The sequence below is a fragment of the Salmo salar genome, chromosome ssa22 (assembly GCF_905237065.1).
Source record: "Salmo salar chromosome ssa22, Ssal_v3.1, whole genome shotgun sequence".
NCBI classification, from domain to species: Eukaryota; Metazoa; Chordata; class Actinopteri; order Salmoniformes; family Salmonidae; genus Salmo; species Salmo salar.
In genome coordinates this window covers 26,194,765-26,210,302 of record NC_059463.1, presented here as the reverse complement: position 1 = coordinate 26,210,302, position 15,538 = coordinate 26,194,765, and the positions used below count along the sequence as shown (strand labels likewise).

General features: G+C 42.9%; 1 protein-coding gene across 1 annotated transcript in view; it reads left to right on the top strand.

Annotated features, from left to right (window-relative positions):
• The window catches only part of LOC106583131 (calmodulin-binding transcription activator 1), a 128,917-nt gene that overhangs the window by 76,787 nt on the left and 36,592 nt on the right, over positions 1-15,538 (top strand). The gene's annotated exons all lie outside the window — the stretch shown is intronic.

Genomic DNA, 15,538 nt, shown 5'->3' with positions numbered 1-15,538 from the left:
AAACAATACAAATGAACAGTAAACATTACACTCATAGAAGTTCCAAAATAATAAATACATTTAAAATGTCATAATGTCTATATACAGTGTTGTGACGATATGCAAATAGTAAAGTACAAAAGGGAAAATAAATAAACATAAATATTGGTTGAATTTACAATGGTGTTTGTTGTTCACTGGTTGACCCTTCTGGCAACAGGTCACAAATCTTGCTGCTGTGATGTCACACTGGTATTTCACCCAGTAGATATGGAAGTTCATCAAAATTAGGTTTGTTTTCTAATTCTTTGTGGATCTGTGTAATCTGAGAGAAATATGTGTCTCTAATATGGTCATACATTTGACAGGAGGTTAGGAAGTGCAGCTCAGTTTCCACCTCATTTTGTGGGCAGTGTGCACATAGCCTGCCTTCTCTTGAGAGACAGGGATGCCTATGGCAGCCTTTTTTTTAAATGTAACCTTTATTTAACTAGGCAATTCAGTTAAGAATAAATTCTTATTTACAATGATGGCCTACCGCGGCCAAACCCAGACAACGCTCTCTCTCGCACACACATATATATACACACACACACACACACACACACACACACACACACACACACACACACACACACACACACACACACACACACACACACACACACACACTCGGTCTGTCTCTTCTCGCTCTCCACATTCTCTATCCCTCCTCACCTCTTTCCCCCCCTCTCGCTCTCTCTCTCTCTCTCTCTCTCACACACACACACACACACTCTGTCTCTTCTCTCTCTCCACATCTCTCTATCCCTCCTCACCTCTCCTCTCTCTCTCACACACACACACACACACACACACACACTCTGTCTCTTCTCTCTCTCCACATTCTCTATCCCTCCTCACCTCTTTCCCCCTCTCTCTCTCTCTCACACACACACACACACACACACACACACACACACACACACACACACACACACACACACACACACACACACACACACACACACACACACACACACACACACTGTCTGTCTCTTCTCTCTCCACATCTCTCTATCCCTCCTCGCCTCTTTCTCTCTCCCCCCCTCTCTCACTCTCTATTTGCATTATGTGCGGCACTCTGTAGGGGGAAGATAAGTGGCAAACATCAAAGCCTGCAACAAGTGAGTTGCGTCTCAGACAATGTGTGGACCCCTGCTGAGGGTGTCTTTGATAATGCCTGTCAGAAAGTCTTCAGAAAGTGCCCTTAGAATTCTCAAAAAGAAAAATACACCTGCGTCATCTCTCACACAGTTACACAGACACCTGTGCACAAACACACTCACAGTCACACACAAAAACACACAGTCAATAATACATCTATCCATCTCTCTCCATTCTCTTTCTCTCTTTCCTCCATCATTCTTTATATTCTTTACATCATTGTTTATACTGGGATGGTTTATACTGTATATGGCTTGTATGTATGGGTGTTTGAGTATCTTAATTGCCTATTTCGATGAGAGAGAAAGAGAGAGTAGAGGACTTTGATAACTAACAAAGTGTTGTTATCCCCAGATGTCTCTGATTGCTGTGGGAATCCTTCAACTCTCCTTTGTTTCTGGCACTGCTATTGTTCCTGTTGTTGGCTGTTCTTTTACTGTCCTAATGACTTTCTATCTTCTGATATGCTCTCTCTCTGTGTGTGTGTGTGTGTGTGTGTGTGTGTGTGTGTGTGTGTGTGTGTGTGTGTGTGTGTGTGTGTGTGTGTGTGTGTGTGTGTGTGTGTGTGTGTGCGTGTGTTTGGTCTTTCTATCCTTGTGGGGACCAGAAGTCCTCACAAGGATAGTAAAACAAGAATAATTCAGGGACATTTCGCTGGTCCCCACAAGGAAAAAGGGTATCATAGGCTTAGGGGTTAGGTTTAAGATTAGAGTTACAATTAGGGCTAGAGGTTCGGTTTAGGAGTCAGGGTTAGGGGTTTGGAGTTAAGCTTATGGTTTGGTTAAAAGTTAGGGAAAATAGGATTTTGAATGGGAATCAATTGTTTGTCCCCACAAGGATAGTAAAACAATGTGTGTGTGTGTGTGTGATTAATGTATAATTAACTTGTATGTGGTGTTTTGGGTGTTTACTGGCATGAGACATTGCCGTTGTTACAGCTGAGTGATTTCCACTAATGAGATTGCTTTGTAAGTGTCGTATCCCACTGGGCACACACTGGTTGGTGTTTGGTATTCATCAGAATCACCGTTGAATAGACGTTGAATTGACGTCTTTTCCCAGTGGGTTGTGTGTGTGTTACTTTACATGTGTGTGTTACTTTACGTGTGTGTGTTACTTTACATGTGTGTGTTACTTTACGTGTGTGTGTTACTTTACGTGTGTGTGTTACTTTACGTGTGTGTGTTACTTTACGTGTGTGTTACTTTACGTGTGTGTTACTTTACGTGTGTGTGTTACTTTACGTGTGTGTTACTTTACGTGTGTGTGTTACTTTACGTGTGTGTGTTACTTTACATGTGTGTTACTTTACGTGTGTGTGTTACTTTACGTGTGTGTTACTTTACATGTGTGTGTTACTTTACGTGTGTGTGTTACTTTACGTGTGTGTGTTATTTTACGTGTGTGTTACTTTACGTGTGTGTTACTTTACGTGTGTGTGTTACTTTACGTGTGTGTGTTACTTTACGTGTGTGTTACTTTACATGTGTGTGTTACTTTACGTGTGTGTGTTACTTTACGTGTGTGTTACTTTACGTGTGTGTGTTACTTTACGTGTGTGTTACTTTACGTGTGTGTGTGTTACTTTACGTGTGTGTGTGTTACTTTACGTGTGTGTGTTACTTTACGTGTGTGTTACTTTATGTGTGTGTGTTACTTTACGTGTGTGTGCGCGATGCTGGTCCTACTTCACTGACCATGTGTATACAGTTTGTGTGTGTAATGCACGTGTTTTGGTGTTCTTACTCTTTTGTGTTATTTTTCCCTGTATTGTTTTAGAGACTGTATTTGTGATGTGTGTGGGGGAGTTAGATTCCCCTTTGGCTCTTGCTCTCCTTCAAATTCATCTTCCCACTCACACACTATGTTCCGTATTGTCTGTCTCTAGCACCATTTCACACACAGTTAGCAACAAAACACACACTTTGTTAACCTGAGAGTCAGAGCAGCCAACAACAGACCATGGCCTATTTAGAACAACATGAAAGAGAAGAGAAATACCTGTTACCTTTCTGAATACTGCCTTACTTTTAGTTTTAGGGCATGGTCTCGACTGATCAAGACCCTTAGTGGTTGAAGCAATGCTGATACATCTAAACTGCAGAACCATTCAAACTTTTACTATGGCATTTGTACGTATGTGTAAACATGTATGTGTGTCTGTGTGCGCGTGCGTGTGTGTGTGTGTGTACCTGCGTGTGTGGAAAGGGAGGGGTCAGGTATTCCTATCAGGACTGGGTTTCTGGACTAGGTCCCTGGTGTGTCCCTGGTCCCTGTACACACAGACACACACACACAGTATTTCTGATAGGTGGATGTGTCGCACTGTGTGCTCAGAGCATTCCATCACTGGTTTCCGTAGGGACTGACTGGCAGTAACTTCCTAAGAATCGACCTTCACAGCCACGCTCTCAGTGTGTGTGTGTGTGTGTAATGTGTGTGTAATGTGTGTCAGCCTGCTCTTTCAGCTGACGTCTCCCTTTTGCGTTTTAACGGCTCTTTGGTGGTAAGTCTTTAATTGTCTCTCTCTCTCTCTCTCTCTCTCTCTCTCTCTCTCTCTCTCTCTCTCTCTCTCTCTCTCTCTCTCTGTGTCTCTCTGAAAGTACACAGGGGACCCACAGCCATTGGTCATTTGAGTTAATGAATAGATTAATAAATGAATGAGGTGTGTGTGTGTGTGTGTGTGTGTGTGTGTGTGTGTGTGTGTGTGTGTGTGTGTGTGTGTGTGTGTGTGTGTGTGTGTGTGTGTGTGTGTGTGTGTGTGTGTGTGTGAGAGAGAGAGAGGGGGGAAAGAGGTGAGAAGAGATAGAGAGATGTGTAGAGAGAGAAGAGACCGAGTGTGTGTGTGTGTGTGTGTGTGTGTGTGTGTGTGTGTGTGTGTGTGTGTGTGTGTGTGTGTGTGTGTGTGTGTGTGTGTGTGTGTGTGTGTGTATGTGTGTGTGTGTGTGTGTATATGTGTGTATATGTGTGTGTGTGTGTGTGTGTGTGTATGTGTGTGTGTGTGTGTTTTCAGAAGATTTCAGGGCTGGGTATGTGTCCCCCAGCCCAGTCTCCAGCTCTAGAGATGTGGGTTAACCAACAAGCTCTCACAGTCTCACTGCAGAATTGGACGTTTGCCCTTAAACGTCAAATTTCGAAGGTTAAGTTGAAAGTAATAGCCCTCACCGTTGCCCCTAGTGGCCGGTTTTGAAGTCATGTCCCAAAATCCTGCTTACTTGGACGTATGTCGAATTTCGCAGTGGGGTGAATGATTTATATACAGTTTAAGTCGGAAGTTTACCTACACCTTAGCCAAATACATTTAAACTCAAATTTCCAGTCTTAGGTCAGTTAGGATCATCACTTTATTTTAAGAATGTGAATTGTCAGAATAATAGCAGAGAGAATGATTTATTTCAGCTTTAATTTCTTTCATCACATTCCCAGTGGGTCAGAAGTTAACATACACTCAGTTAGTATTTGGTAGCATTGCCTTTAAATTGTTTAACTTGGGTCAAACCTTTCGGGTAGCCTTCCACAAGCTTCCCACAATAAGTTGGGTGAATTTTGGCCCATTCCTCCTGACAGAGCTGGTGTAACTGAGTCAGGTTTGTAGGCCTCCTTGCTCACACACACTTTTTTAGTTTTGGCCACCAATTTTCTATGGGATTGAGGTCAGGGGTTTGTGATGGCCACTCCAATACCTTGACTTTGTTGTCTTTAAGCCATTATGCCACAACTTTGGAAGCATGCTTGGGGTCATTGTCCATTTGGAAGACCCATTTGCGACAAAGTTTTAACTTCCTGACTGATGTCTTGAGATGTTGCTTCAATATATCCACGTAATTTTCTCTCCTCATGATGCCATCTATTTTGTGAAGTGCACCAGTCCCTCCTGCAGCAAAGCACCCCCACAATCTGATGCTTCCACCCCCGTACTTCACGGTTGGGATGGTGTTTCCCTCGGCTTGCAAGCCTCCCCCTTTTTCCTCCAAACATAACCATGGTCATTATGGCCAAACAGTTATTTTTGTTTCATCACACCAGAGGACATTTCTCCAAAAAGTACGATCTTTGTCCCCATGTGCAGTTGTAAACCATAGTCTGGCTTTTTTATTGTTGTTTTTGAGCAGTGGCTTCTTCCTTGCTGAGCGGCCTTTCAGGTTATGTCGATATAGGACTCGCTTTTACTGTGGATATAGATACTTTTGTACCTGTTTCCTCCAGCATCTTCACAAGGTCCTTTGCTGTTGTTCTGGGATTGATTTGCACTTTTCGCACCAAAGTACGTTCATCTCTAGGAGACAGAATGCGTCTCCTTCCTGAGTGGTATGACGGCTGCGTGGTCCCATGGTGTTTATACTTGCGTGCTATTGTTTGTACAGATGAATGTGGTACCTTCAGGTGTTTGTAAATTGCTCCCAAGGATGAACCAGACTTGTGGAGGTCTACAATTTTTTTCTGAGGTGTTGGCTGATTTCTTTTGATTTTCCCATGATGTCAAGCAAATAGGCACTGAGTTTGAAGGTAGGCCTTGAAATACATCCACAGGTACACCTCCAATTGACTCAAATGATGTCAATAAGCCTATCAGAAGCTTCTAAAGCCATGACATAATTTTCTGGAATTTTCCAAGCTGTTTAAAGGCACAGTCAACTTAGTGTATGTAAACTTCTGACCCACTGGAATACAGTGAATTATAAGTGAAATAATCTGTCTGTAAACAATTGTTGGAAAAATTACTTGTTTCATGTACAAAGTAGATGTCCTAACCGACTTGCCAAACCTATAGTTTGTTAACAAGAAATTTGTGGAGTGGTTGAAAAACAAGTTTTAATGACTCCAACCTAAGTGTATGTAAACTTCTGACTTCAAGTGTATATACACTAGATGACTGACGGGGCAGAGTATGTGAGCAGAGTTGAGCTCCGGCACTCAATGTCCGCAAAAAAACTGCAGCTCCAAATTCGCTCTATTCATTTTTTGTTTGAAAGATAATTTTACAAACATCCCATCTACTTTTGTGACTATGTACTATTTGTTTTTGAAGTAGGCGATCGTAATAACCTTCAACATTTCAACAACCTATGCTATTAAACAAGGACCTACCTGATGATTAGCGGCCGCTATGTTAAAAAACAAATAGCTTTTTCTCTAATCTATTGATTATCAGATACTTCAGTTGTAACTGGTTCTGTTACGCTCACATTTTACAGTTGATAGACAACTTTAGCACTGTTACAAAGTTAGATTCTTCATTTTTAACATAGCCTGTATACACATCTAAACATCTCCAGTGCTGCTGCATGGGCTCATTCCTGTCTTATTATCAATTACACAGGCTGTGTGAACTATTTCTTGGTTGACTCATATCATCATCTCTGCGCATTAGTGGGGGGGTAGGCGAAATAAATAAAACAGAATATGCCTAATTAAAAGAAAAGTGGTGAAAGAAATGAAAAATGCAGAGCATGTCCAGATCTTGTGGTTGAGTGGCACCAGAGTGAAATTGGAGCGAAATAGAAGGCGGACACTCCAACATTTTCTAGATCCGCTCCATGCTCCAGCCAAATTACGCTCCGCTAACATCCTCTGATAGGGGACGGTGTTTTGAAGCCATCGCAACTCCATCTTGGGAGTCCCCCAAAATATTTGGGAAGCTATAATAATGCATTTGTTAATGTCTACGTTTGTTTTTGCCAAGTGCATTCTACTACAGACACCTTAATGCAGTGGTATTCAAACTTTTTTCAGCTGGGACCCTATTTTTTTCACCAGAATGTCTGGAGGCCCCATTGTTTCACAATAAGTTCTTGTGACCCCACTCCACCACAATAACACAGCCTTAAAATTGGTACAATTAGATTTTTACATCAGCAAATAACCTTCAATTCATTACATGTTCATCTCTTATATCTCTAGTATTTTTCAAATTATCTTTATCAAAAACTTTTTTCTATTCTCCCAAATATAATCCGTACTCTTGATTTTTTGTTACATTTCTTTTTTTTTTACAAATAGCACTGCCTTAATGCATACTTTGTAAATTATATTATGTGAGCTAAACATAAAAATGTCCCCACTACAACAACAAAAATACTTAAATATACAGTACCAGTCAAAAGTTTGGACACACCTACTCATTCAAGGGGTTTTCTATATTTTTACTATTTTCTACATTGTAGAATAACAGTGAAGACATCAAAACTATGAAAAAAAACACATATGGAATCACATAGTAACCAAAAAGTGTTAAACAAATCAAAAATATATTTTGGATTTTAGATTCCTCAAAGTAGCCACCCTTTGCCTTGATGACAGCTTTGCTCACTCTTGGCATTCTCTCAACCATCTTCATGAGGAATGCTTTTCCAACAGTCTTGAAGGAGTTCCCACATGCTGAGCACTTGTTGGCTGCTTTTCCTTCAATCTGCGGTTCAACTTATCCCAAACCATCTCATTTTGGTTGAGGTCGGGCGATTGTGGTGGCCAGGTCATCTGATGCAGCACTCCATCACTCTCCTTCTTGGTCAAATAGCCCTTACACAGCCTGGAGGTGTGATTTGGGTCATTGTCCTGTTGAAAAACAAATGATAGTCCCGATAAGCGCAAACCAGATGGGATGTTGTATCACTGCAGAATGCTGTGGTAGCCATGCTGGTTAAGTGTGCCTTGAATTCTAAATAAATCACAGACAGTGTCACCAGCAAAGCACCATCGCCATCACCATCACACCTCTCCCTCCATGCTTCACGGTGGGAACCACACATGTGGAGATCATCTGTTCACCTACTCTGCATCTCACAAAGACACGGCGGTTGGAACCCAAAATCTCACATTTGGACTCATCAGACCAAAGGACAGATTTCTACCGGTCTAATGTCCATTGCTCGTGTTTCTTGGCCTAGGCAAGTCTCTTGTTCTTATTGGTGTCCTTTAGTAGTGGTTTCTTTGCAGCAGTTCACCCATGAAGGCTTGATTCATGCAGTCTCCTCTGAACAGTTGATGTCTGTAACTTGAACTCTGTGAAGCATTTATTTGGACTGCAATCTGAAGTGCAGTTAACTCTAATGAATTTATATTCTGCAGCAGAGATAACTCTGGGTCTTCCTTTCCTGTGGCGATCCTCATGAGAGCCAGTTTCATCATAGTGCTTGATGGTTTTTGTGACTGCGCTTGAAGAAACGTTCAGTTCTTTAAATTTTCAGCATTGACTGACCTTCATATCTTAAAGTAATGATGGACTGTCATTTCTTTTTGCTTATTTGATCTGTTCTTGCCATAATATGGACATGGAATTTTACCAAATAGGACTATCTTCTGTATACCACCCCTACCTTGTCACAACCAATGGTGTAAAGTACTTAAGTAAAAATACCAAGTCCAAAACTTAAGTTGTTTTTTGGGGGTATCTGTACTTTACTTTACTATTTATATTTTTTGACAACTTTTACTTTTACTTCACTACATTCCTAAAGAAAATAATGTACTTTTTACTCCACCCTGACACCCAAAAGTACTCGTTACATTTTGACAGGAAAATGGTCCAATTCACCCACTTATCAAGAAAATATCCCCGGTCATCCCTACTGCCTCTGATCTGGCAGACTCACTAAACACAAATGCTTCATTTGTAAATTAATATCTGAGTGTTGGAATGTGCCCCTGGCTATCCGTAAATATTTAAAACACAAGAAAATGTGCTGTCTGGTTTGCATAATAAACTCAGCAAAAAAATAAATGTCCCTTTTTCAGGACCCTGTCTATCAAAGATAATTAGTAAAAATCCAAATAAGGCCTCCCGGGTGGCGCAGTGGTCTAAGGCACTGCACTGCATCGCAGGGCTAGCTGTGCCACCAGAGATTCTGGGTTTGAGTCCAGGCTCTGTCGCAGCCGGCTGCCACCGGGAGGCCCATGTGGTGGTGCACAATTGGCCCAGCGTCGTCCGGGTTAGGGAGTGTTTGGCCGGCAGGGATATCCTTGTCTCATTGCACACTAGCGACTCCTGTGGCGGGCTGGGCGCAGTGCAGGCTGACAAGGTCGCCAGGTGTACGGTGTTTCCTCCGACACATTGGTGCGGCAGGCTTCCGGGTTGAATGGGCATTGTGTCAAGAAGCAGTGTGGCTTGGTTGGGTTGTGTTTCGGAGGAGGCATGGCTCTCGACCTTTGCCTCTCCCGAGTCCGTATGGGAGTTGCAGCGATGAGACAAGGCTGTAACTACTACCAATTGGATACCACGAAAAAGGGGTAAACATTTTTTTTTTTAAATACAAATCCAAATAACTTCACAGATCTTCATTGTAAAGGGTTTAAACACTGTTTCCCATGCTTGTTCAATGAACCATGAGAAACGGTCGTTAAGACACTAACAGCTTACAGACGGTAGGCAATAAGGTCACAGTTATGAAAACATAGGACACTAAAGAGGCCTTTCTACTGACTCTGAAAAACACCAAAAGAAAGACTGGTCATCTGTGTGAACGTGCCTTAGGCATGCTGAAAGGAGGCATGAGGACTGCAGATGTGGCCAGGGCAATAAGTTGAAATGTCCGTACTGTGAGACGCCCAAGACAGAGCCACAGGGAGACAGGACGGATAGCTGATCGTCCTCGCAGTGGCAGACCACGTGTAACAACACCTGCACAGGATCGGTACATCCAAACATCACACCTGCGGGACAGGTACAGGATGGCAACAACAACTGCCCGAGTTACACCAGGAACGCACAATCCCTCCATCAGTGCTCAGACTGTCCGAAATAGGCTGAGAGAGGCTGGACTGAGGGCTTGTAGGCCTGTTGTAAGGCAGGTCCTCACCAGACATCACCGGCAACAACGTCGCCTATGGGCACAAACCCACCGTCGCTGGACCAGACAGGACTGGCAAAAAGTGCTCTTCACTGACGAGTCACGGTTTTGTCTCACCAGGGGTGATGGTCGGATTCGCATTAATCGTCGAAGGAATGAGCGTTACACCGAGGGCTGTACTCTGGAGCGGGATCAATTTGGAGGTGGAGGGTCGGTCATGGTCTGGGGCGGTGTGTCACAGCATCATTGGACTGAGCTTGTTGTCATTGCAGGCAATCTCAACGCTGTGCGTTACAGGGAAGACATCCTCCTCCCTCATATGGTACCCTTCCTGCAGGCTCATCCTGACATGACCCTCCAGCATGACAATGCCACCAGGCATACTGCTCGTTCTGTGCGTGATTTCCTGCAAGACAGGAATGTCAGTGTTCTGCCATGGCCTGCGAAGAGCCTGGATCTCAATTCCATTCAGCACGTCTGGGACCTGTTGGATCGGAGGGTGAGGGCTGGGGCCATTCCCCAGAAATGTCCGGGAACTTGCAGGTGCCTTGATGGAAGACAGGGGTAACATCTCACAACAAGAACTGGCACATCTGGTGCAGTCCATGAGGATGAGATGCACTGCAGTACTTAATGCAGCTGGTGGCCACACCAGTTACTGACTGTTACATTTGATTTTGACCCCCCCTTTGTTCAGGCACACATTATTCAATTTCTGTTGTGGAACTTGTTCAGTTTATGTCTCAGTTGTTGAATCTTGTCATGTTCATACAAATATTTACACATGTTAAGTTTGCTGAAAATAAGCGCAGTTGACAGTGTGAGGTGATTTCGTTTTTTGCTTTGTTTATAAGGAATGGGAAATCATTCATACCTTTACTTTTGATACTTTAGTATATTTTAGCAATTCCTTTTACTTTTGATTCTTAAGTATATTTAAAACCAAATACTTTAAGACTTTTACTCAAATAGTATTTTAATGGAGGACTTTCACTTTTACTTGTCATTTTCAATTTACGGTTACTGTATGTAATTTTGTCCTTGAACATTTAATTGAACAATTTTAGAATTCCATTCATTCCTATGGAGGACTATTTCTTCTGTGGTCATGTCTTTTGGCAAATTAACGTCAAAAGTTGATATTCTTTAGCATTTTAGCTAACCCTAACTCTTTTCCTAACCTTAACCAAATTCTCCTAACCTGCTACGTCAATTCTCTTAACCTGCTGCCTAAGTTGTTAACCTGCTACAAAAAAGTAAACGTGACAAAAGACGTATCCCATGTAGACAAAACTTTCTTCTGGGGAGTGCCAGTATGGCCGACTGGTGGATTCAAAGCCTCTCATTGGCCAATAAATGGCATCAGCAATATAGGGTTTACAGTGCATTCGGAAAGTATTCAGACCACTTGACTTTTTCCACATTTTGTTACGTTACAGCATTATTCTCATCAGTCTACACACAATACCCCATAATGACAAAGCACATTCTTTGCTAATTTATTTAAAATACAAAACTGAAATATCAAGTTTACATAAGTATTCAGACTCTTTACTCAGTACTTTGTTGAAGCACTTTTGACAACTATTACAACCTTGTCTTCTTGGGTATGACGCTACAAGCTTGGCACACCTGTATTTGGGGATTTTCTCCCATTCTTCTCTGCAGATCCTTTCAAGCTCTGTCAGGTTGGATGGGGAGCATCACTGCACAGCTATTTTCGGGTCACTCCAGAGATGTTCGATTGGGTTCAAGTCCGGGCTCTGGCTGGGCCACTCAAGCACATTCAGAGACTTGTCCCAAAGCCACTCCTGCGTTGTCTTGGCTGTGTGCTTAGGGTCGTTGTCCTGTTGGAAGGTGAACCTTCGCCCCAGTCTGAGGTCCTGAGCTCTCTGGAGCAGGTACTTTTCTCAGTTCATCTTTCCCTCGATCTTGATTAGTCTCCCAGTCCCTGCTACTGAAAACATCCCCACAGCATGATGCTGCCACCACCATACTTAACCGTAGGGATGGTGCCTGGTTTCCTCCAGACGTGACGCTTGGCATTCAGGCCAAAGACATCAATCTTGGTTTCGTCAGACCAGTGAATCTTGTTTCTCATGGTCTGAGAGTCCTTTAGGTGCCTTTGGCAACCTCCAAGCATATCATACCTCAGGATAAGACCCAGATGCAGACAGTTCGAATAACAGATGTTTATTAACAAAAAAAGGGGGCAGGCAGGCGACAGGTCAAGCGCAGGCAGAGGTCGGTAATCCAGGGCAGCAAAGCACCCCCACAACATGATGCTGCCACCCCCGTGCTTCATGGTTGGGATGGTGTTCTTCGGCTTGCAAGCCTCCCCCTTTTTCCTCCAAACATAACGATGGTCATTATGGCCAAACAGTTCTATTTTTGTTTCATCAGACCAGAGGACATTTCTCCAAAAAGTACGATCTTTGTCCCCATGTGCAGTTGCAAACCGTAGTCTGGCTTTTTTATGGTGGTTTTGGAGCAGTGGCTTCTTCCTTGCTGAGCGGCCTTTCAGGTTATGTCGATATAGGACTCGTTTTTACTGTGGATATAGATACTTTTGTACTTGTTTCCTCCAGCAAGGTCCTTTGCTGTTGTTCTGGGATTGATTTGCACTTTTCGCACCAATGTACGTTCATCTCTAGGAGACAGAACGCCTCTCCTTCCTGAGGGGTATGACGGCTGCGTGGTCCCATGGTGTTTATACTTGCGTGCTATTGTTTGTACAGATGAATGTGGTACTTTCAGGTGTTTGGAAATTGCTCACAAGGATGAACCAGACTTGTGGAGTTTTATTTCTGAGGTCTTGGCTGATTTCTTTTGATTTTCCCATGATGTCAAGCAAAGAGGCACTGTGTTTGAAGGTAAGCTTTGAAATACATCCACAGGTACACCTCGAATTGACTCAAATGAGGTCAATTAGCCTATCAGAAGCTTCTAAAGCCATGACATGATTTTCTGGAATTTTCCAAGCTGTTTAAAGGCACAGTCAACTGAGTGTATGTAAACTTCTGACCCACTTGAATATTGATACAGTGAATTATACGTGAAATAATCTGTCTTAAAACAATTACTGGAAAAATGACTTGTGTCATGCACAAAGTAGATGTTCTAACTGACTTGCCAAACCTATAGTTTGTTAACAAGAAATTTGTGGAGTGGTTGAAAAACGAGTTTTAATGACTCCAACCTAAGTGTATGTAAACTTCCGACTTCAACTGTATATAGACAGGTGTGTGCCTTTCCAATCAAGTTGTAGAAACATCTCAAGGATGATCAGTGGAAACAGGATGCAGCTGAGCTTAATTTCACGTCTCACAGCAAAGGGTCTGAATACCTATGTAAATAAGGCTTTTCTGTTTTTCTGGTTATTTTTGCAAAAGATTCTAAAAACCTGTTTTCGCTTTGTCTTTATGGGGCATTGTGTGTAGATTGATGAGGATTTGTGTTTCTTTAATACATTTTAGAATAAGGCTGTAATGTAACAACATTTTGAAAAAGTCAAGGGGTCTGAATACTTTCCGAATGCACTGAAAACGTCACGAAAACCATCTACGCACTTCAATGGGGCAGAAGGCTTTTTGTTGTTGTGATTCTGGATTTCCAGATAGCTAGCAACGATGACAAGAAGCTGCCAAGTGGGGAAACATGGTGGTTCGTTTCAGCTAGTTTTATCTTGTTCTTGATACCATGTCTTGTTTTGAGGTGTTTTGACTGATTACATGTCAATGCTAATAATATGGGGGAAAAATACTATCTAGCTAATCAACAACTGTAAAGATGTATTTGCGAGACAGCAACTGCTCATTGGGCAAATATATTTAAGTTTTCAATACACATTGGAGAGGAACCATTGTTGACAACATGTAAACTTTTTAAGCCAACACCTTCTGTTTTTCCCCATAGTTGCGCATGCGTTGGTTTTGTTGCTAAACAACCAACCATTCTATACATCATTGGCTGGATTTAACAGAGGTGCCCATGATTCATGTTCAACAGGGTCCGAAGCACAGAAGCTTACACACACACACACACACACACACACACACACACACACACACACACACACACACACACACACACACACACACACACACACACACACAGAGAGAGAGAGGAAAAGCAATCATACTAAGTGCCTTCTCTGTAGCTATGGTACCTTCTTCTCCTGTATCTCTCTGTGTGTGTGTGTGTGTGTGTGTGTGTGTGTGTGTGTGTGTGTGTGTGTGTGTGTGTGTGTGTGTGTGTGTGTGTGTGTGTGTGTGTGTGTGTGTGTGTGTGTGTGTGTGTGTGTGTGTGTGTGTGTGTGTGTGTTCTTGCGCCTCTTCATAGTACATTTCAAACAGCTGATTGACAATTTGCATTTCACAAAGAAAGGAGAAAGTAAGAGTTGAAAGATTGCACAGAGGAAAGGGAATGGTTACAGGTTTCAAATGAGTTAAAGTCATTTTGTGTGTGTGTGTGTGTGTGTGTGTGTGTGTGTGTGTGTGTGTGTGTGTGTGTGTGTGTGTGTGTGTGTGTGTGTGTGTGTGTGTGTGTAGCATCATCTTCTCATTGTTAACAGAAACAGAAATAGGGGAAGGGTGGACAGAGAAACAGAGAGAGAGAGATGGTTAGAAAGGTACTGCAAGGTAAGCTCAGGCAGGCAGATCGCTGTGAGTGATTTTGAAAGGATGGCGGGAAATGCCTTCAAAACAGGCCACTAGGGGCAACCGTGAGCACTATTACCATCAAGTAGACTTGGGTTTGGCTAGGGTGTTGTGGACGAGGGTGGCGGACGAGGGGGTGTTCGATCCGAGTGGTGGACAATTGTTTTAATTTTGGGGGTTTTAACCCTATCCCAAACATGAACCCTTACCTTAAACCATTCGGAATAAGTGCCTAAGCTTAATGTTTCAACCCTATCCAAAACATTAACTCTTAATGTTTGGAGTAAATTTGAAGTTTGGAGAAACGTGAATAAACGTCTAATTCTGCAGTGAGACTGTGAGAGCTTGTTGAACTCAGGATGGCTGATGAGTGGAGCTTGGGCTCTATATGTTATCTACACAGAAACTTTCAGAGTGAACTTTTCTGCTCTCAGTGCACACACACACACACACACACACACACACACACACACACACACACACACACACACACACACACACACACACACACACACACAGCTCTTATCTCTCTACACCTTCTTACCTGCAGAGTGAGTGAGTGAGTGAGTGAGTGTGTGTGTGTGTGTGTGTGTGTGTGTGTGTGTGTGTGTGTGTGTGTGTGTGTGTGTGTGTGTGTGTGTGTGTGTGTGTGTGTGTGTGTGTGTGTGTGTGTGTGTGTGTGTGTGGGGGTGCGCGTGTGTGCTCTGAGCTTTTTGTCCGCAGTGGAGAGTGACCTGGGTCAATCAAGAGTGTCTGATTGGTTGTTTCTCCAGATGGTGTTTCTAATCTCTCTCCTGACTGGCTGCTCTGTGGCCAGGGCTCCTGAGTGTCACTATGGCGATAAGAGAGTGACAGTCTGGCAGTGGTCATCAGCAGGTCATCTAGAAACATCCTCACACATGCACAAAC